Source organism: Orcinus orca, chromosome 17, assembly GCF_937001465.1.
Source record: "Orcinus orca chromosome 17, mOrcOrc1.1, whole genome shotgun sequence".
NCBI classification, from domain to species: Eukaryota; Metazoa; Chordata; class Mammalia; order Artiodactyla; family Delphinidae; genus Orcinus; species Orcinus orca.
This window is the reverse complement of record NC_064575.1, coordinates 37,615,122-37,637,931: the sequence shown is the minus strand read 5'-3', so window position 1 is coordinate 37,637,931 and position 22,810 is coordinate 37,615,122. Positions and strand designations below refer to the sequence as shown.

General features: G+C 36.8%; 1 protein-coding gene and 1 long non-coding RNA gene across 4 annotated transcripts in view; one reads left to right on the top strand and one right to left on the bottom strand.

The window, feature by feature from the left end:
• The window catches only part of LOC125961819 (metabotropic glutamate receptor 7-like), a 325,017-nt gene that overhangs the window by 156,184 nt on the left and 146,023 nt on the right, over window positions 1-22,810 (top strand). The window lies entirely within an intron of this gene.
• Window positions 1-22,810, bottom strand: part of LOC125961832 (uncharacterized) — an 88,401-nt gene that overhangs the window by 33,300 nt on the left and 32,291 nt on the right. For 2 of the 3 annotated variants that reach the window (XR_007472892.1, XR_007472891.1), the window contains one exon: window positions 408-459. The exons of the other annotated variant lie outside the window; for it this stretch is intronic. This is a non-coding gene — a long non-coding RNA (uncharacterized LOC125961832). The remainder of the gene's footprint in view (window positions 1-407; window positions 460-22,810) is intronic. 3 annotated transcript variants of the gene reach the window in all.

Genomic DNA, 22,810 nt, shown 5'->3' with positions numbered 1-22,810 from the left:
GTGTGGCTGACAGGGTCTTGGTGCTCTGAAGGGTGTCAGGCCTGTGCCTCTGAGGCAGGAGAGCCAAGTTCAGGACACTGGTCCACGAGAGACCCCCCCCAGCACCACGTAATATCAAAAGGCGAAAGCTCTCCCAGAGATCTCCATCTAAACGCTAACACCCAGCTCCACTCAACGACCAGCAAGCTACAGTGCTGGAAACCCTAGGCCAAACAACTAGCAAGAGAGGAACATAACCCCACCCATTAGCACACAGGCTGCCTAAAATCATAATAAGGTCACAGACACCCCAAAACACACCACAGGATGCGGTCCTGCCCACCTGAAAGACAAGATGCAGCCTCATCCACCAGAACACAGGCACCACTCCCATCCACCAGGAAGCCTACACAACCCACTGAACCTACCTTAGCCATTGGGGGCAGACACCAAAAACAGCAGGAACTACGAACCTGCAGCCTGCAAAAAGGAGACCCCAAACACAGTAAGTTAAGCAAAATGAGAAGACAGAGAAATACACAGCAGATGAAGGAACAAGGAAAAAACCCACCAGACCAAACAAATGAGGAGGAAATAGGCAGTCCACCTGAAAAAGAACTCAGAGTAATCATAGTAAAGATGAGCCAAGAGCTTGGAAATAGAATGGAGAAAATACAATAAACGTTTAACAAGGACCTAGAAGAACTAAAGAGCAAACAAACAATGATGAAGAACACAATAAATGAAATTTAAAATTCTCTGTAAGGAATCAATAGCAGAATAACTGAGGCAGAAGAACAGAAAAGTGACCTGGAAGATAAAATAGTAGAAATACCTACTGCAGAGCAGAATAAAGAAAAAAGAATAAAAAGAATTGAGGACAGTCTCAGAGACCTCTGGGACAACATTAAACACACCAACATTCGAATTATAGGGGTCGCAGAAGAAGAAGAGAAAAAGAAAGGAACTGAGAAAATATTTGAGGAGAATACAGTTGGAAACTTCCCTTATATGGGAAAAGAAATAGGCAATCAAGTCCAGGAAGCGCAGACAGTGCCATACAGGAAATATCCAAGGAGAAACATGCCAAGACACATATTAATCAAACTATCAAAAATTAAATACAAAGAAAAAATATTAAAAGCAGCAAGGGAAAACAACAAATAACATACAAGGGAATCCCCATAAGGTTAACAACTGACCTTTCAGCAGAAACTCTGCAAGCCAGAAGAGAGTGGCAAGACATATTCAAAGTGATGAAAGGGAAAAACCTACAACCAAGCTAATTCTACCCAGCAAGGATCTCATTCAGATTCGACGGAGAAATTAAAACCTTTACAGACAAGCCAAGGCTAACAGAATTCAGCACCACAAAACCAGCTTTATTACAAATGCTAAAGGAAATTCTCTAGATAGGAAACACAAGAGAAGGAAAAAACCTCCAACAGCAAACCCAAAAGAATTAAGAAAACGGGAATAGGAACATACATATCAATAACTACCTTAAATGTAAATGAATTAAATGCTCCAACCAAAGGACATAGACTGGCTGAATGGATACAAGACCCCTATATATGCTGTCTACAAAGGAACCACTTGAGACACATACTAGGGACCCAGACAGACTGAAAGTGAGGGGATGGAAAAAGATATTCCATGCAAATGGATATCAAAAGAAAGCAGGAATAGCAATTCTCATATCAGACAAAATAGACTTTAAAATAAAGACTATTACAAGAGACAAAGAAGGACACTACATAAGGATCAAGGGATCAATCCAAGAAGAAGATATAACAATTGTAAATATTTATGCACCTAAAATAGGAGCACCTCAATACATAAGGCAAATGCTAACAGCCATAGAAGGGGAAATCAACAGTAACACAATCATAGGAGGGGACTTTAACACCCCACTTTCACCAAAGGACAGATCATCCAAAATGAAAATAAATAAGGAAACACAAGCTTTAAATGACACATTAAACAAGATGGACTTAATTGATATTTATAGAACATTCCATCATAAAGAACAGAATACACTTTCTTCTCAAGTGCTCATGGAACATTCTCCAGGACAGATCATATATTGACTTGTCACAAGTCAAGCCCTGGTAAATGTAAGAAAATTAAAATCGTACCAAGTACCTATTCTGACCATAATGCTACAAGACTAGATATCAATTACAGGAAAAATACTGTAAAAAATACAAAAACATGGAGGCTAAACAATATGTTACTAAATTACCAAGAGATCACTGAAGAAATCAAAAAATACCTAGAAACGAATGACAATGAAAACACGATGGCGTAAAACCTACGGGATGCTGCAAAAGCAGTTGTAAGAGGGCAGTTTGTAGCAATACAAGCCTACCTCAAGAAGGAAGAAACAACTCAAATACACAATCTAACCTTACACTTAAAGCAAATAGGGAAAGAAGAACCAAAAAACCCCCAAAGTTAGCAGAAGGAAAGAAATCATAAAAATCAGATCAGAAATAAATGAAAAACAAATGACGGAAACAAGAGCAAAAATCAATAAAACTAAAAGCTGGTTCTTTGAGAAGATAAACAAAATTGATAAACCATTAGCCAGACTCATCAAGAAAAAAAGGAAGAAGACTCAAATCAATAGAATTAGAAATGAAAAAGGAGAAGTAACAACAGACACTGCAGAAATACAATGGATCATGAGAGATCACTACAAGCAACTCTATGCCAATAAAATGGACAACCTGGAAGAAACACACAAATTCTTAGAAATGCACAACCTTCTGAGACTGAACCAGGACGAAACAGAAAATATAAAGACACCAATCAGAAGCACTGAAATAGAGACCGTGATTAAAAATCTTCCAACAAACAAAAGCCCAGGACCAGATGGTTTCACAGGCGAGTTCTAGCAAACATTTAGAGAAGAGCTAACACCTATCCTTCTCAAACTCTTCCAAAATATAGCAGGGGGGAAACATTCCCAAACTCATTCTACGAGGCCACCATCACCCTGATACCAAAACCAGACAAAGATGTCACAAAGAAAGAAAACTACAGGCCAATATCACTGATGAACATAGATGCAAAAATCCTCAACAAAATACTAGCAAACAAAATCCAACAGCACATTAAAAGGATCATACACCATGATCAAGTGGGGTTTATCCCAGGAATGAAGGCATTCTTCAATATATGCAAATCAATCAATGTGATAAACCATACTAACAAATAGAAGGAGAAAAACCATATGATCATCTCAATAGATGCAGGAAAAGCTTTCCACAAAATTCAACACCCATTTACGCTAAAAACCCTCCAGAAAGTAGGCATAGAGGGAACTTGCCTCAACATAATAAAGGCCATATATGACAAACCCACAGCCGACACAGTTTTCAATGGTGAAAAACTGAAACCATTTCCTCTAAGATGAGGAACAAGACAAGGTTGTTCACTCTCACCACTATTATTCAACATAGTTTTGGAAGTTCTAGCCACAGAAATCAGAAAAGAAAAAGAAATAAAAGGAATCCGAATTGGAAAAGAAGAAGTAAAGCTGTCACTGTCTGCAGATGACATGATACTATACATAGAGAATCCTAAAGATGCTACCAGAACACTACTAGAGCTAATCAATGAATTTGGTTATATAGCAGAGGATACAAAATAAATGAACAGAAATCTCTTGCATTCCTATACACTAATAATGAAAAATCTGAAACACAAATTAAGGAAACACTCCCATTTACCACTGCAACAAAAAGAATAAAATACCTAGGAATAAACCTACCTAAGGAGACAAAAGACCTTTATGCAGAAAACAGTAAGGCACTGAGGACAGAAATTAAACATGATACAAACAGATGGAGAGATATACCATGTTCTTGGATTGGAAGAATCAACATTGTGAAAATGACAGTACTACCCACGGCAATCTACAGATTCAATGCAATACCTATCCAACTACCAACGGCATTTTTCACAGAATTAGAACAAAAAATTTCACAATTTGTATGGAAACACAAAAGACCCTGAATACCAAAAGCAATCTTGAGAAAGAAAAACAGAGCTAGAGGAATTACGCTCCCAGGCCTCAGACTATGTTACAAAGGTACAGTAACCAAGACAGTATGGTACTGGCACAAAGACAGAAATATACATCAATGGATCAGGATAGAAAGCCCAGAGAGAAACCCACGCACATATGGTCACCTTATTTTTCATAAAGGAGGCAAGAATATACAATGGAGAAAAGACAGCCTCTTCAATAATGGTGCTGGGAAAACTGGACAGCTACATTTAAAAGAATGAAATTAGAACACTCCCTAACACCATACACAAAAATAAACTCAAAATGGATTAAAGACCTAAATGTAAGACCAGACGCTATAAAACTCTTAGAGGAAAACATAGGCAGAATACTCTATGACATACATCACAGCAAGATATTTTTTGACCCACCTCCTAGAGAAATGGAAATAAAAACAAAAATAAACAAATGGGACCTAATGAAACTTAACAGCTTTTGCACAGCAAAGGAAACCATAAACAAGATGAAAAGACAATCCTGAGAATGGGAGAAAATATTTGCAAATGAAGAAACTGACAAAGGATTAATCTCAAAATATACAAGCAGCTCATGCAGCTCAACATCAAAAAAACAAACAAGCCAATCCCAAAATGGGCAGAAGCCCTAAACAGACATTTCTCCAAAGAAAATATACAGATTGACAACAAACCCATGAAAGGATGTTCAACATCACGAATCATCAGAGAAATGCAAATCAAAAGTGCAATGAGGTATCACCTCACACCAGTCAGAATGGCCATCATCAAAAAAATCTACAAACAATAAATGCTGGAGAGGGTGTGGAGAAAAGGGAACACTCTTGTACTGTTGGTGGGAATGTAAATTGATACAGTCACTATGGAGAACAGTATGTCGGGTCCTTAAAAAACTAAAAATAGGACTACCATACGACCCAGCAATCCCACTGCTGGGCATATACCCTGAAAAATCATCATTCAAAAAGAGACATGTACCAGAATGTTCTTTGAAGCTCTATTTACAATAGCCAGAACATGGAAGCATCCTAAGTGTGCAGCGACAGATGAACGGCTAATGAAGATGTGGCACATATATACAATGGAATATTACTCAGCTGTAAAGAGAAACGAAATTGAGTTATTCATAGTGAGGTGGATGGACCTAGAGTCTGTCATACAAAGTGAAGTAAGTCAGAAAGAGAAAAACAAATCCCATATGCTAACACATATATATGGAATCCAAAAAAGAAAGAAAGAAAGAAAGAAAAAATGGTTCTGAAGAACCTAGGGGCAGGACAGGAATAAATACGCAGACATAGAGAATGGACTTGAGGACACGTGGAGGGGGAAGGGTAAGCTGGGACAAAGAGTGGCATGGACATATATACACTACCAAATGTAAAATAGACAGCTAGTGGGAAGTAGCCACATAGCACAGGGAGATCAGCTCAGTGCTTTGTGACCACCTAGAGGGGTGGGATAGGGAGGGTGGGAGGGAGATGCAAGAGGGAGGAGATGTGGGGATATATGTATATGTATAGCTGATTCACTTTGTTATAAAGTAGAAACTAACACACCATTGTAAAGCAATTATACTCCAATAAAGATATTTTAAAATAATAATAAATAAATAAATAAATAAAATGTGAATGACTGTTTTACATGTGGTTCATCACAAAATCATAAAAGTGCAATTCTCCATTGTATATGTTTAAGAATATATTCATGATGCTAAGGTCCTCATATGACTGTGGCTTTGGTCTTGAAACATGGAGAAATTTTTTCTTGAATTTCTATCAAACACAACTACCCAGCTGCCATTAACAAGTGATGTGCAAAGTCAGAGAGGGTCAACGGTTGTAGGATTTGGGAAAATTTTCTCCATTCTGTGAAGTGTTGAAGTCATTTATTGAACACCCACTAAGTGTAAAACAGGGCAGGATACTAAAATACTGAAAAATGGACAACATATACTTTAAGTCTTCAAAGAGGTGATACTGACATTAAAACATGTGAAAATAACCAACAAAATGAAGAGTGCTATACTATCATTTTAGATAACAAATATGTGAGTTAAAATACATTTCTATGTGATCAAATATAAGCTGTTATTATTAAGGATTGACAACTATATTTGTATCGAGGAGAACTGTATTGAAGCAGCCTATGAACTTATTAATGGTTTATTGATTGATTGACTTATAGATCTTGGAAAGCAAAAATTTTCTTAAGGTCAAGTTGTAAAGGTAGGAAAGTAAAGACCATGTAGGATTTAAGATTGTGAAGAATTTGAAAGACTTCCTAGGCAGGTGAAATAGGGATATATTGGAATATAAGGAAAAGAACTTGTACTCCAGATGAGTGAATGCAGTTGGGTGAATGGATATTTGCTGTATGAAAGAAGTGGGGAGAACTACTGGAAGTGGATTTTGGTGGATTAGAGTATGAGTATCTTGAATGCCAAGCTAGGGGATTGAGATTCCATCTGGCAGGCTGTTTTTGAAGGATGGCATGCTCAGGAAGCCAGGGCTGAGTAGTTCATTGCTAGTCATAGTCAGGGACTCAATCATTCAGCCTGGTTGTCTAATTTTTCTACTGCAGGAAATTCATCTGAAGAAAGGTTGGGTGGAAGACTGTGACGGGCTGAAGACCACTTATCCTTACCCTTACTACTAAAATCACTAAAATGCTAAACCTTTAATGGAACAGCCTTCTGGCTTGACTAGGAACACTACTTCACAAAGAAAGGATGAAACCAAAAGGTTTATCCAACTCAGACCTAGAAGTGGGGAGAATGGTGGGAAGGCTGCAAATAGTCAATCATTTAATACTGAATGGAGAATTAAGGACTCTAGAACTAACCTTTGGAGAAAAGTAAGAACAGAAAAGATAAGATTTGGAACACTCATTATTATTCCTGTTTTCATATAAGAGGGTTTCTTGTCATCCAACTATTTGTTATCTACATCCTAATGTTAAGGTGTCTATAGATTCCAGCCCTTCTAAGTCAGCAAACTGCTCATCCTGTTTCAGAAAATTACTCACTGATGGATTCATAACATAAACATAATACCGTATAATAGAAATAAAATTCAAATCAACTTTAAAGTGAAATTCTGAATTTTAAAGATATAGTATCATGAAGCCATTGTAAATAATACCAGAGATCTGCTGGGTTAAACATACAAAGCCATTGATAAATGAGGATGTGTAGTTAACAATTTAAAGAAGAGATACAATAGAAGTAAAAGAAAAAACAATTGAGTATCAAATAATTAAGAGAAGGCCTTGGAAAACCGTTGAATTTTTACCAGAATTAGCCTGTTTGAGCTGCTAACATTGAACATGCAGGGAAGGAGAGTTTACTGTCCCATAAACCAGTTTTGCTGAAATAATCACTCGAAACAGAATGTAATTCTTTTTTTTAATTGTAGCACTTGTGCTTAATTAAAATTTAACCTAAATTTTACTAGCTATAAGAGAAAATATACTGGATTCGTTTATATAATAACATATTTTGACATAAATTTCAAATGAAAATTATTTTCAAATGTATTTTCAATTACTCTTCAGTCACTATTTACAGATGATTTGAAGTATATGGATTTTTTTTTTTATGTACAAATCATCCTTGAAAAATAAGGATTCTTTTACTTGAGTAGGACTTATCTTAATCCAGAGATCAGATCTAGGTCCAATAGACAAAATTTTAAAACTTAAAATTTTCTGAGAGTAAAAGGCACTTAAAAAGTTAAAACCTCCTAACAGACCAGCATTCCGACTATAGAATCAGCTGATTTATGGGTAGTGAGCATTTTGTTATCAAAATACTCATCCACAGCTGAGTGAGCCTATAGCATGGATACATGGTAGATTTCTGTACCAGAAATTGGATGAGCTTGTGTGTGGATCTCCTTCCAAATGCTAAGATTTCAAGGGCTTAACTGAGACCAGAACAGCATTTTCCAAAGTTGCTAGAAACAAAGAGTCCTTTAAAATGTTCCACTGACAAAGGGTTGTAGAGCCAAATAAAGTTTAAAAACACTTCAGACCAAACTCTACTTAACAGTGAAATTCACAGAGCACATTATAGCTCATTCCACATCTCAAAAGTCCTCCAGTCAAGAAACATGTTTAAATTTCCTGAACCCAGGATTTCTCAACTTTATTTTACTACAAAATCCTTTTTCTTACTTTTTTTTCTTTTTTGTTGACTTCACATTCACTAATGTCCCATGGGAGCATAGGTGATATTCAAAATATTTAACAAACTTCAAGTGAAGGCACTAAACAATCAGAAGGCTGTCTGACTAATTAGAATGACTGTAAAACTAGTGTTCTTTGGATCACTATTTAGAGGAAAAATCTGGTTTAAAACTGAGATCTTAATTGATAATCTAATGCCATCAATCTGCAAAGTTGCCTTAATTAGTAGGGTTTTTTTTTCTTGTTTTTGGTTACAGTTGCTGGACTTAAAATGTAGCTGATATAATGTAAATCATTTCAAAAAGGTCAAATGTATGATGTCACATGTTCTCTAGCATCAAATCCATTTCACTAAGTCTAAAATAATCTCTTTCAAGAGACGCAATATTTTTTTAACCCTGGAAGGTTCGTTTCTAACCTTGAAATAACTTAAAGACACTTTTGAAAACTAAACTAAAAATTGAAAAAATAAATAATAAGTAGAAAAGGGCAAGAGCTAAAGTAAGAGACATTTTCACTGGCCATTAAAACAATTCTCTTCTTAAATCTGATTTTTAAAAATTAATAGAAAAGACTGGCAATTAACTTATTTTCCCTGGTGACTACTGCCTGTTTGGGGTGATACAAACATTTACCTAGATAACTGTGCTTTAGGAGTAATAAGAATTATATTTTTGGTCTCTGTCCCAGTTTCTGCCAGAGTTTTTAAAACCCTTGGGATTTCCTAAGAGATGAGATGATAATGATGTCTTTTGTTATGTTAACAAGGTGATCTTTGGAAAGCACCTAAGGATGGGAGCAGGCAGCCTGTGGAGCCAACCTTGTGATTAGAGGTTGGAACTTTCAGTCCCACCCCCTTGCCCTCAGGGCAGGGAAGAGCCACTCAAGATTGAGCTCAATCGCCCATGGCCAATGAGTTATTCAGACACGCCTGTGTACTGAAGCCTCCATAAACCCCCAAGGACAGGGTTCAGGGAGCTTCCCAGTTGGTGAGCACATGGAGATTTAGGGAGAGTGGGCTCCATGCTTTCTCCCCATACCTCGTCCTATACATGTTTTCTATCTGGCTGTTGCTGAGTTTTATCATTTTATAATACACCGGTTAATCTAGTTAATAGAATATTTCTGTGAGTTCTATGAGTCACTTGGGCAAATTAATTAAAGCTAAGAAGGGGGTCGTTGGAACCTCTGATCTGTGGTACAAGGGTCAGAAGCACAGGTGACAACATATACTTGGTGACTGGCACCTGAAGTGTGTGTGTGCATTCCTGCTGGACTGAGCCCTTCCTTCACATGTGAGATCTGATGCTATCTACAGGTAGATAGTGCCAGAATTGAGTTGAATTATAGGACACCCAGCCGTTTGAGCACTGCTACGCTCTCTCAGTGGAAATGGGGTGCTCAGGACCACTTAATGCTTTCCAGGCTCTGGCTTCTGTGAATTCATGACAACAGTAACCTCTGAAACATACACATGTACCTCTGCCACAAAAAACTTCTGATAGACACATAAGAAATTAATAACAGTTGCTAAGAAAGGGGGTAAGGGACCTAACGTTGGTTGGATGAGGGGCAAAAATATTCCAGAAGGAATTACTACTACTATTTACCTTTTGATAGTATGTGATTTTTAAATATGTGATCTCATTAGATTTTCCAAATACAAATAAACAAGATAATTATCATTTGTTTAAAAAAAGGCTGAAGAAAATGTAGTTTTATATACTTCAGAAAAAAGAAAATTGAGGGAGGATTTGATTATAGCGTTCAGTAGGCCAAGAAATGTGAATAAAGAAAGAATGACTATAAAGGGGCCAGAAAAATGATTTAGGAGACGAGACCTTAGGAGACACTTTCTGATAAGTAGAGCAGTAACCCTTGCCCATTTCCTTTGTTTTGGGCCACGAATGGTTAAAGGCTACTGTGAGAGGGCTGCAAGGGGACTAGTGTCCACATCAAGTGGATAGCTTAGATCCCGATACCAACTACTGGAAATTATCCAGGGCCCAGTAAAGAAGTACTGGTAAGCTGCAGTTGCCAGCACGGTGCTTGGTAGATGTAAATATTTGTGGGTCTGCTAAATTAACGGTAAGACTATAATTCATAATATCTTGCACACAAACTAGATTGGTAAGTTTTCAGTGGATGACTTTATTACCATTCCGAACTCAGTTAGATGGAACAGTACTCCTCAATGATTGAGAAATCAATCTTCCTCAATCTTCATGTATCACCATCTGCAAACATTGCTCTCTCTCACAGATTACCTGCCTTCAGCTATGGATGAGACAGTGAGATGCATTCCATTCTCCTCTTCCTGGACACACAGAACAATGACCTTTTCTAACCTCCCCTGGAGCCAGGCAGAGGTCAAGTTTTTGCATTCTTGTTGAAAGGGTATGGGTCTACCACTTTCAGGCCTGGCCAGGAGATATGCATGATTGCCCATGTTCCCTTCTGCTGTAGTTTAGGTAGTCATGCATTTAAGACAACACCTCAAGGTGGAGGGGGCATGGGTTCCTGATTCACTACTTGAAAGCAATCTGCTAAGAATGAACCACCGAATTCACACTGGTCTCTGACAAGAGAAATAAACATTTATTAAGTTAAGACACTTGGCTTTCAGGAGTGTTTGTTAGACTACCTAGCATCAATTACCTTCAGTAATTCATTGCTAAACTGGTAGACCGGTAATAACCACGGACTAGTGATGAGTCTACTTAATTCCCATCCTCTCCATTTCTCATTGCTGATTTACTCTATACTCACCAGAAATTATTTTTCATAGGACTTCCTGATGACCATGTCAGTCTAGAATTATCCATAGTACCTCTATGTCTATCTCTTCCTCCAATTCAACTTCCCAGTAGGGGACCTGGCATTACCCCTCTGTGTAGATACAACCATGGAGGATCAGGTCCTAACGAGAGCGTATCTAGAAGGGCCCTGTTCTGCAAGGTTTATGGTTTATTTTGCTATACCTTGGATTCATATGTTGGTTTAAAATAAAAAGTGACATGATTTTTGAAGGCTGAAGCTGAGTGGCTGAACCAAATTTCTATAATCAAGGTAACATATATTTTCCCCCTGAGTCTGTACTAGGTCATTTCTTAAAAATTATTTTTTCTATCCTATGAATCTATATGTTTACATAAGCATTAGCTATTATTCCCAACGTCTATGTTATGGACGGAAAATAGGATTCTTCTCGTGTCCCAACTCAAATCAAACAGTAAAGCATTGTTTACATTATACAAGGTTTACATTGCACAGGACTGTTTATATTCCACAAGGATCCTGAGGTCACGTCTAGAACCAATGGGAAAAAATGTCATAAAGATTAGTAAGGACTGTAAGGAAGATGGAAGGGAAAAGTGGTGGCATATGTGCTAGGCATTTATTTCCCCAACTGAGGTCATTTCCTTGTCATGTATCACAACGCTACTGTAGTTGCTCATGTGCTGCAATCCACTGCCCACCCATCCACCCATCTAACATTTTTGAGGACTTAACCTGTGCCAAGGACTCTACTCTCTGCCTGAAATGCAAGTGAAAAATACAACCCAGGTCTTTCCTGAAAGAGCACATAAAGGAAGACTGATCTCTGAATAGTAAGTGACACAAGATAATGGCTGAATGGGTGGTTTCTTTTATCGTGCATTTGCAGGATAGAAAGCAGAGAGAAAAATAGCTCCAAAGAGTTGGACATTATCATTGATTTTCGAGTGACCACCAATTAAAGGGCATGCTTAGCAGCTAGAAATGAGGACCTCATTAGATGACTACAAGAGCCAGACACTTTCAAAACTTTCCCCTAAACTTGCAGTTCCATTTTCATTTCATGAAGAGACAGCTTGGGAAGTCGGAGGTCACGCTCTTGTATGTCCACAACAGGGATGATTTAAGGCACCGGTAAGCTCCTGCTGAGCTGCCACCTAAGGTCATACGACTGTGAATCATGGCGGGATATAATGACTTGGGCAACATTCTTTCCTGCAAATACGTACAAGATGGATGATGAATAGTATTGAAGTATAATATATGGTGCCGATCATGAATTTAAATTCCCTCAGAAATGGAGGAGAAACAATTAGCAAAGGGCATTCTTGACTTCGTTGAGCAGCAATGCCTCTCTGACTCCTGAGACACTCATTTTCAGCAGTCAGGCCAGAAGATGTGTCTTCAATTTCTGCAAAATCTAGTTCTAGCTAGATTTTGGGAACTAATGGGAATATGATCTTAATGGATGTCTCATGTTTCTCATGCAGTGTGGCTGTGGAAGTTTATGGGATGGAGTCAACAAAAAAGACAGGTCCTTTTTTACAGCATTCTTTATATCTGTTCAATCTTGTCACTACCATAGTGTCCTACTAAAAGGACGTTTCAGGGATTGTGTGAGGCTTGGTACAGTGTGTTTTTATAGTCAGAGTGGGTCAGCGGATGGAGAATCACATGAGAGAAAACAAGAGGATGAGGTGCTATTCCTGGCTCCGGCTTCACCTCAGAGAATGACCTTGGCAGAAGCACTTAAGCTCACTTTGAATCTTTGAACCTCAGTTTTCTCATCTGTGAAATGAGGAAAGAACATCTGCCCCTTTGCTCCCTCTCAGGATTCTTGGAGGATTAAACAGATCAGGGCTATAACCTGAACTACGGTGAACCCATGAGGAAAAAAATTAGACATCACTTAACTATATAATATTCTTTTTAATCATTACTAATTTCCAAAGGTGAAGAAAACCTTGTAAAAAAAAATATGTAAGCTGATTGTTTTTCTGGAAACAAAATAAAGGCTCAACTAGCAACCCTGCATTAAAAAAGAGAACCTGAAATGCACATTCCACATCTACTTCGAGACAGAAAGACCCCCAAATTCCTTCCAGTTTCCTAAGATTTTTCCACTATAATTTTTTTTCGTTATTGTCTTCTTCATCAAACGTTAGTTATATTTTGGGGGTTTGCTATTGCACAGTTGAGCGTATATAAGGAAATCGTCTTTCCAATTCACTAATAAAAAAGGGAGTACAGGAGAGAAGAAGGAAGAGAGGGAAGGAGGAAGGAATAAACAGAGAACAAACCCACGTGGCTAAAAGAAGCTGACCTGAGAAGACAAAACAATTCATAATTTAAAATACTATATAATACAAATGAAGTTAAAGATGTGTTTGCCCAGAAGAGGACTGACTTGAAGTAAACTGATATGATTTGCTGGATAACACCCTGTATTTCCCTGCTTTAGTGAAACAGTCAGTCATAGAAGAGCTCTATCTACAGGGAAATTATGAGAGAAATAATCTTCATTTCTCCATGATTCTTTAAAACCAAATTGGACTTTATTCCTTCTTATTTCCCTCTCAAACTCCACTCCTCGACATAGAAAATAGCATTCTGGAATGACTTAGAATTAGAGAGCAGTCAATATTTCATGATTTTAAGGTTCTTCATTAGGAACAATGTGAATTTGGGCCCAATAATCCTAATCCTAGCTTTTTCTTTAGTTCTATAGTTCTATTAGGCCATGTTGTTAGAGCACTGTTCACACTTATTGCCAATAGTCTCTGGATTGGAGGTCAAACTGTCACTTACCTTCTTCAGCATACCCTTCAATGATTAAATGCCCCCAAGGACTTTTAAGAATCATTTTCATCTTGTAAATATTTTTTAATTGACATCTTAACTTTATAGTTGCTTCCCCTGTGAGGGAAAGAGACTAGGGTGATGGAGGCTTTTTGCTTCTTACTTTGTATTTTTTCAAGTACTTATTACTTTTTAAATTAAAATCAAGGAACCAGCACAAGAATGCTAGTAAGGTATAAGTGAGATGTAATGCTTGGTGTGCATAAGGGTTCAACAGTCCACTGTGAGAGTGCAGCCTGTTGAACAACCTCAGTGATAAGTGGGAACCACTTGTCCAAGACTATTTTATTTAAGATGCAATACTCATTTCTATCCCCTTCAATACATTTTAAGTACCCCAAGCTAGAATAATGGGGCTAGAGGTGCAAGAAGAATATTATACAAAACAGGGGCAATATAAAAAAAATTACAATCAAATTTTCCTTATTAAAAATATAAGTGAAAAACCTAAATACACTATTATTCCACAGAGTTTTAAGGTATATTAAAAACATTGTGATAGGATGTTTCAAAAATTATGGTACAATCCCCTTCTGACACCCTCATTCCTGAGTCACCACTTCAGCAGGACTGGGCTTTGGCGTACTCAACCCACATGATGAGACAATAGCAAAAGAGCTTGATGGCTCAGTTGCCGAGGACTAGCCCACTAGGTTCTGAAGACAAGTGGACCAGGTGCTCCCACTGTCCATGCCAACCACCAAACCTGTGAGTGAGGCTGTCTCAGACCAGCTCTCACTCAGCTGATCCATCAGTTGACTAAAACTGCATGAAGGAGCCCAGATAAAACCAAAAGTAAAACACTACCCAGATGAAGCCAGTCCCAAATTGCCAAGTAATTGCTATTTTAAGCCACTAAGTTTTTTGTTGTTGTTGTTTTGTTTTTTATATCTTTATGGGAGTATAATTTCTTTACACTGGTTTGTTAGTTTCTGCTTTATAACAAAGTGAATCAGTTATACATATACATATGTTCCCATATCTCTTCCCTCTTGTGTCTCCCTCCCTCCCACCCTCCCTATCCCACCCCTCTAGGTGGTCACAAAGCACCAAGCTGATCTCTCTAAGCCACTAAGTTTTGAGGTGGTTTGTAATATAGCAAAAGCTAATCTATACTATAATACGATTTGGTCAAGTGGGTTTATCCTTGAGAATGCAAGGTTGGTTCAGTATCAGCCAGTCAAATCATGTGATTCACTATATTAGTTAAATAAAAGGAGAAAATCATATCATCATTCTTTTTAGATAGAAGAGATAAAAAGCATCCCATGAGGTTCAAAATCTATTGGGTAGGGTAAATTTTATAAAACTAGATCCAAATAATAACTATCTTTCCTTGATAAAGGCTATATACCAAAAATACATGGCACATGTATACACTAACAAAAATTATTATACTACTAATTTTTTTAAAAAATTAGCGTTTCCTTTATGGAGAGAATTGAGATAAAGATTTCTAACATTACTGATCTATTGGAACCAACCTTTTTGGAGCTGTGTATTGAGAGAAATAGAAAGAGAGAGAAGATTTAGAAGAATACAGATAAAAATGTCATATTTATAGATTGCTTTGATTATGTATTTCACTGGAAACACAGGAAAATCAATAAGCTATTAAATCTAAGAAAAGAGCTCAACATGGGGCTGGAAAAAAATTAATACACCAAAATCACTTGCGTTCCTCCATAGCATCAATATCTAGATACAATACAAGATGAATTTACCACAGTAACAAAACCTATAGAGAGTATGGGGTTTCACCTAATAAATTATGCAGAAAATCTTCATAATGAAAACTTTATTAGAGGACACATGAGTAAAAGAAATATATATCACAGGTATGGATGAGATGACTTACTATAATAATATAAATGTCCTTATATTAATCTATAAAATTAAATGCAACTGTAATAAAAGGCCAAGCTTTTTTTTTTGAGGGACAGCATAAAAAAGTGATTCTAAAATGTATCTGGGGGACTTCCCTGGTGGTGCAGTGGTTGAGAATCCGCCTGCCAATGGAGGGAACATGGGTTCAATCCCTGGTCCAGGAAGATCCCACATGCCACGGAGCAACTAAGCTGGTGCACCACAACTGCTGAGCCTGCACTCTAGAGCCCACGAGCCACAACTACTGAAGCCCACGAGCCTGGAGCCTGTGCTCCGCAACAAGGGAAGCCACTGCAATGAGGAGACTGTGCACCACAACAAAGAGTAGCCTCCTGCCCCACGCCTCGCTGCAACTAGACAAAGCTCACACGCAGCAATGAAGACCCAACGCAGCCAAAAAAAAAAAAAAAAAAAAAAGAGCAGATTGCTCTATCTCCTATAAAAACATTAAAATAAAATAAAATAAAATGTATCTGGAAGAATAAAGTTCTCCATACAGCTAAGGTAGTTTTGAAAAATAAGCTCAAAGTGGAGAATGTGCCCTATACATTAAAATCTATTGGGAAGTCATGATAGATAAGAACTGTGTGATGCCCTTGGAAGAAACAGCAAACAAGAAAACAAATCAAACAGGTGGCCTAGAAATACAGCTATATACAGATAGGAAGTTGGCACATGAAAGAGATGGAATCATAGTCCAATGGAGGAAGTTGAATTACAGCTTTTGGGGAAACAGTCTCATTTTCAAAAGAGATATGAGACTGGATCTTAACCTAGTGACATCACTTATGTTGTACCCAGTCCTATATAGCTCACCTAATCTTCACAAAAAAATCCACAAGGCATAAACTATTATCCTCATTTTACAGGTGGAAAAACTGAGGTATGAGAGATAAAATGACTAGCCTAAGAAGTACATGGTGGAGCTGGAACTTAAACCCCACAGAAATCATTCTATTAACCATTATGTTATATAATTCCACCTAATGTACAAAACTAAAATACAATAGTTTTAATATCTAAATGTGAAAAATAAAATCTAGAGAGAATAAAAGAAATTGCAAGGTAATATATTTGTGATTTCAGGGTAAGAGATGAAATACATCTTTGAAAAATAAAGAAGCATACATTGTATGAAGCAAAAGTGATGAATTTAACTATATTAAAATTATAAATTTATTAATATAAAACATCTGATTTAAAAAAATGGGCAGAAGAGCTGAATAGACATTTTTCCAAAGAAAACATACAGATGGCTAACAGGCACATGAAAAGATGCTCAACATCACTAGCCATCAGGGAAATGCAAATCAAAACCACAATGAGAGATCACCTCACACATGTCAGAATGGCTATCATAAAAAAGAACAAAACTAACAAGCCTTGGCGAGGATGTGGAGAAAAGGGAACCCTGGTACACTGTTGGTGGGAATGTTAACTGATGTAGCCACTAGAGGGGTGGGATAGGGAGGGTGGGAGGCAGACACAAGAGGAAGAAGATATGGGGACATATGTATATGTATAGCTGACTCACTTTGTTATAAAGCAGAAACTAACACACCACTGTAAAGCAACTATACTCCAATAAAGATGTTAATAAAAACAAAAACAAAACAGAACAACCATATAATCCAGTAATTCCATTCCTAGGTATATATCTGAAGAAAACAGAAACACTGATTTGAAAAGATGCATGCACCCACATCCAGTGTTTGTAACAGCATTGTTTACAATAGCCAAGATATGGAAGCAACCTAAGTGTCCGTCAAGAGATGAATGAATAAAGAATACGTGCCATATGTACACAATGGAACACTGCTCAGCCATAAAAAATGTTAAATTTTGCCATTTGCAACAACATAGATGGACCTGGAGGGTATTATGCTTAGTGAAATAAGTCAGACAAAGACAAATACTGTAATGATATCACTTATAAGTAGAATCTAAAAAATAAGACGAATGAATGGATACAACAAAACAGAAACAGATTCACAGATATAGAAAACAATCTAGTGGTTACCAGTGGGGAGAGGGAAGCGAGAGGGGCAAGATACAGACTGGGAATTAGGAAGTGCAGACAACTTATGTATAAAATAAACGAGATACAAGGATATATTGTAGGGCATGGGGAATATAGCCAATATTTTATAGTAACTTTCAATGGAGCATAATCTATAAAAATATTGAATCACCATGTTGTACACCTGAAATTAACATAATATTGTAAATCAATTATACTGTAATAAAAAATTAGAATTTTATGTACAATAAAGGATACCAAAGTCAGACTGAAAAACAGTTGATGGGTAGAAGACATATACATTATCTAAAACCCAATAAAGGACTCAACATCTGAATACAAAAACTTCTACATCTCTAAAGACACACAATACTCAATAGAAAAATGAGAGAAGGTCATGATAGGCAATTCATAGAATGGAAAACATGAATAGCAAGAAAGTATATGAAGACCTAACTTTTCTAGAATCAGAGCAATGCAGAATTAAAACACCTTACTTCATATGAATCCACACATGCCAAATTTCCAGAAGTTAAAATGCAAATTATGCCGTGGAGCAACTACGCCTGCGCATCACAACTACTGAGCCTGCGCTCTAGAGCCTGGGAGCCACAACTACTGAGCCCGCGCGCCTAGAGCCTGTGCTCCGCAACAAGAGAAGCCACTGCAATGAGAAGCCTGCACACCGCAACGAAGAGTAGACCCCGCTCGCTGCAACTAGAGAGAGCCTGAGTGTAGCAACGAAGACCCAATGCAGCCAAAAATTAATTAATTAATTAATTTTTTAAAATGCAGATTAACAGCATGTGGTGACAAAGGATATGGCAAGAGAGAAATTCCAAGTATTGCTGGTGAGGGGAAAATGGTACAGCATTTCTGGGGAGGAATCTGTGAAATAAGGCATATATATGACTCTACCTCAGCCATTCCACGGCTGCACTGTTACTCTGCACTGTTACTCAAGGGGACATGTGGAAAGAGTGTATTAATGCTTTATGGTGGACATAAAGTGTTGAAAATAGCCTAAGTATGTATCACCAGGGTAATGGATAAGTAAAACACGGTATTAACATATGGTGGAATATTAGACAGTGGCCAGAAGCAATAATTTCTATGGAGCAACACAAATTTTAAAACAATAATTTTGTGTAGAAAAAATAAAAGAATAGGATGTGATTTTTAGTCGATACTACTTTTGCAAAAATTAGAAAATACAAAACAATTCGGTATTTCAAATATATACATATGTTTAAAATAACTATGAAAGGTGAGTTGGGAAATTACATATTAAATGGCCCAAATGGTGCTATATAGGGGAAAATAAAGGAAATAAATCTGGCAGAGGAACGTCGGGGCCAAAACCAATCTTAAAAGTATTAGAAAATAGAGTGACCATACACACTGATGATAGAGTGACATGAACTGAGGCATATGGTCCCTTTTGAGTAAATGCCTTAAATACAAACTAAAAAAATAATGTCATAAGATTTACAAGCACTATAAAAATACTTAGCGGTATTGCAGTAGACAGTAGAAATATATAACCTTTCAACTTAAATAAAAACAAGACTGATGAAATATCATCTTTGTTCCCATGTCGTCCATGCTAAGGAAGAAATAATAAATCAGCTTTTAAGATAGAATTTTTTACAATGAGAGATAAAAAACAAACAAAAAGAAACCCTAACTGTTTATCCCATGAAGGGAGAAAAAAACAATTTGAAAAGTCAGAGTAGAACTCTCTAAGGACAATATTTAACATCAATTTTTGTAAAACAGAATTTTAAGAAGCTGGTTTTGAATTGTTTATAGAGTTTCTAATTAGCATGCTGAGGAAATACAGGCTCCATCTTAATCCAGAAGCAAATAAAAAGTTCTGACTCTTAAAATTCTAGGCTCTAGAGTAGGTGCGTGCTGGTGTGCTGGTGTGTATGTGTGTGTACATTTGCTGTGTGTTTTCAATAAACTCAAGAGTACATAAGGGTGTATGTTATTACATTGTAACAATTCTTGAGCAAGTCTAACTGAAGGTCAGTAGCAAACAAGTAGATGCCGCTTGGGTGGCCCCCCAAACTCTCAGGTAATGAGCAGATCTGGCTCGGGAATCATGTTCTGCTTTTAGACATAATGCATTTTTATGTTCTTGTTAGCATTGAAAGACTAACTTGAATATTCTGCAACTGATGAAATGGACAACAGAGCAGTAACCTAGAGTTTACAAGTATTGGGGGCAGTAAAACTTTAGTTCTAGATTTAACTTGGATTTTAGTCCTAATTTAACTTGGATTTTCTACAACGCATTTTTTTCCTATAAACTGGAGGTATATACCACCATAATCCTAAAAAACCTGTGACTTTGGGCTTCAGGGGTCTAAGCCTTCTAAGTGACTGAAAGGTACAACTGGATATTAGACCTGTCTAAAAATTGTCCTTTTCTGTCCTCACATACAAGGGTTCAGCTTGATTTTTGGATAGCTGTCAGTAAAAAAAAAAAAAAAAAAAGTGCAAAGAGCTAATGCCTTTTGCTACAAGACAAAACAATTTCTCCTGGACATGCAGTAATAGGAGGCAATGCCATGTGTTGGAAGCATGCACATATTTTATGATAGATATTAATCTGGAGGTTAACAGCTAGATGCTCTGGTTGAAGTAGTTTATTTCAAACATACATATAATGTTAACCCACTTTGTAACAAAGCCTTCAACATTTCATAAGCAAATTCGTTTTTCTTTCTAGTTTAAGCCCAAGGAAATCCCTATAAGTCTTGTCTCCAAAGAGTAAATATAAAGAATTCATAAGATTAAAGAGTTCTTATCAATTGTATAAAAAACTAGAAATGTACTAACTAGACAAAAATGTAGACGTCTAAGAGAACGTCCAACAAATAGAAAAGTAGAGGACTGCACTGAGATTGCAATCCTGAGAAAAATACATTATTTCTAAATGAAAAAGTAAAAGGAGATAGTATAAATTAAAGCCAGAAGAAAAATTTAAAATCTACAAAAATACGAGTCAATACAAAGTTAAAAACCCATGAATTTTACTATATACCCAAAGGCTTCACAAAAGATCTCATGAATATCACAAATTAAAATAAAACAAACAAAAGCCAGAAATATTGTTTTCCCCAAATTGTACTACTACCTGCTTATTGCTTCAGTGGTAAGAAGAAAAATTATCTTCAAATAGTTAAATTGTATACCTACTTATATTTTAACTCTTAGGTGGATCTTGTTATATAATATATATGATCTCTAAAGAAAACTTGTTGATTGTTTATTTTGGCATCTCTTAGGAAATTCCTATTTAATTAGATAAGTCTCCTTAGATAACTCTTAAATAAAAATAGATGCAAATACAGTATGTTTCATATCATTCATTTTAGACCTCTAAGAGTTGGAAAAGCTCAACCTGGAGAAGAAACTAGTTTTATTGAGGGAAGAAACTACTTTCCAGTTTAGAAGAGGAGGGATTATCCCATTTCTGTAGAGGAAGCAATCAGGAAGATACAAAAAGAATGATCCTTGCCTAGTGCTAAGGCCAGAACTACTGTGCATATTGTACCAGATCTTGTAAAAACAGCCACTGTGCTGGCACTCACAGGCCTGGGTCATGGTGTGTTCAACAATAAAACTTTGTTCCAAAGGATGGAACTCCTTCGGGCCAAAAAGCTTTCACGTGCATTATTCCATTAACCTCACTGTTTTGTTATGGGAAATGTGTTTATTTTTTGAAATGACATTGAAATGTATCCTTAAAAGAACACTTTAGGTCTCAACAAGATTCTCTTCTCTTTCAGCCAACACTTTACCTTTTAGAAATCAACAGTCTACTTCTTTCTTTAAATCATCACATTTCAAAGCTGTAGCAACTAATAAATGTTAATGTAAGTTTTCCAAAACTGCAATCTCCCTAAATTTCTATGCTGTCTTCTTTATCCTGCCTTTTCAAGGTAAAGGTATCTTTCCAGTTTTCTTAGCATTATCAGGATTATGGATTTTGTTCATTGTTAAAGTTCATTATTTATGGATATAAGTTAAATGCAAAAATATCTCGTATTATTCACAAGCTGGCTGACTTAAATCACTCGCTCTTAAAGCAACTTTACTGCTCTCCAATCTGTTCAAATGCACGGAAATATAAATTCAGGATGATGTGGCTTTTCTGCAATGCTTTCTTTTCAGGCTGCAGTCTACATGACAGCGTTATACCTTAATCTTGCTGCTGTTGTTGTTCAATCTATAAAATCTCTCTTGAAGACCCCCAAAACAGCTTGTAATTTAAACTTTTACTTTTGGTGACTCACTGTTTTCAAACTGCCATCTCTGACCATATCCCCCTTCCAGGGGAATTTATGCACTCTTAACCCATAATTGCTTTACTCTTTACCTCTATTTCTGGGTTCTTAAATTAACTCTTACATCAGTGTTCTTCATTACTCAAATTATTTTTTCTTAAGAACTTTTCCTGGAAGTAAGTTCATGCTATTTTTGACAAGCAAACATTTGACCTCTGAAGGAATTCTTATGGTAATGGGTTTATATCCCAAATGCACCACCAAAAATCTTTGTGACCTTGCATAAACGTCCCTTACCATTTCAGGTGCTATCTTTGCTTGACTCCAAAGTGAACTGATTAAACCTATGAGCATCTAGCTGTTATGCAATTTTGTCTCAGTTTGGTCAATGAAACTCTCAAAAATCCATCAGATTTTCATTATTTTTATCATTAGCCTGTTTGTGTAAAATAAGTTACCATTTATGGAGCCAGTGTTCTCCTTTATTCCGGCATCCAATCATTGTAAATATTTCTCATGGACACATTCTTAAAAGGCCTACGAATAACCTGGCCTCTTACTGATTCTCCCTTTTGGAGTCTTACTAGCCAGACTTCCCCAATAACTTTCAGAGAGAGTTTTCCCCCTTTCCGGGTCTTCTTTTTGAATACTATACGCCATAGAACTTTCAAAAGTCATCACACCAATACTAATATTACCACATACCCTCCAAAAAGCTCCAAGCTGTTTATGCCTATTCATTACATTA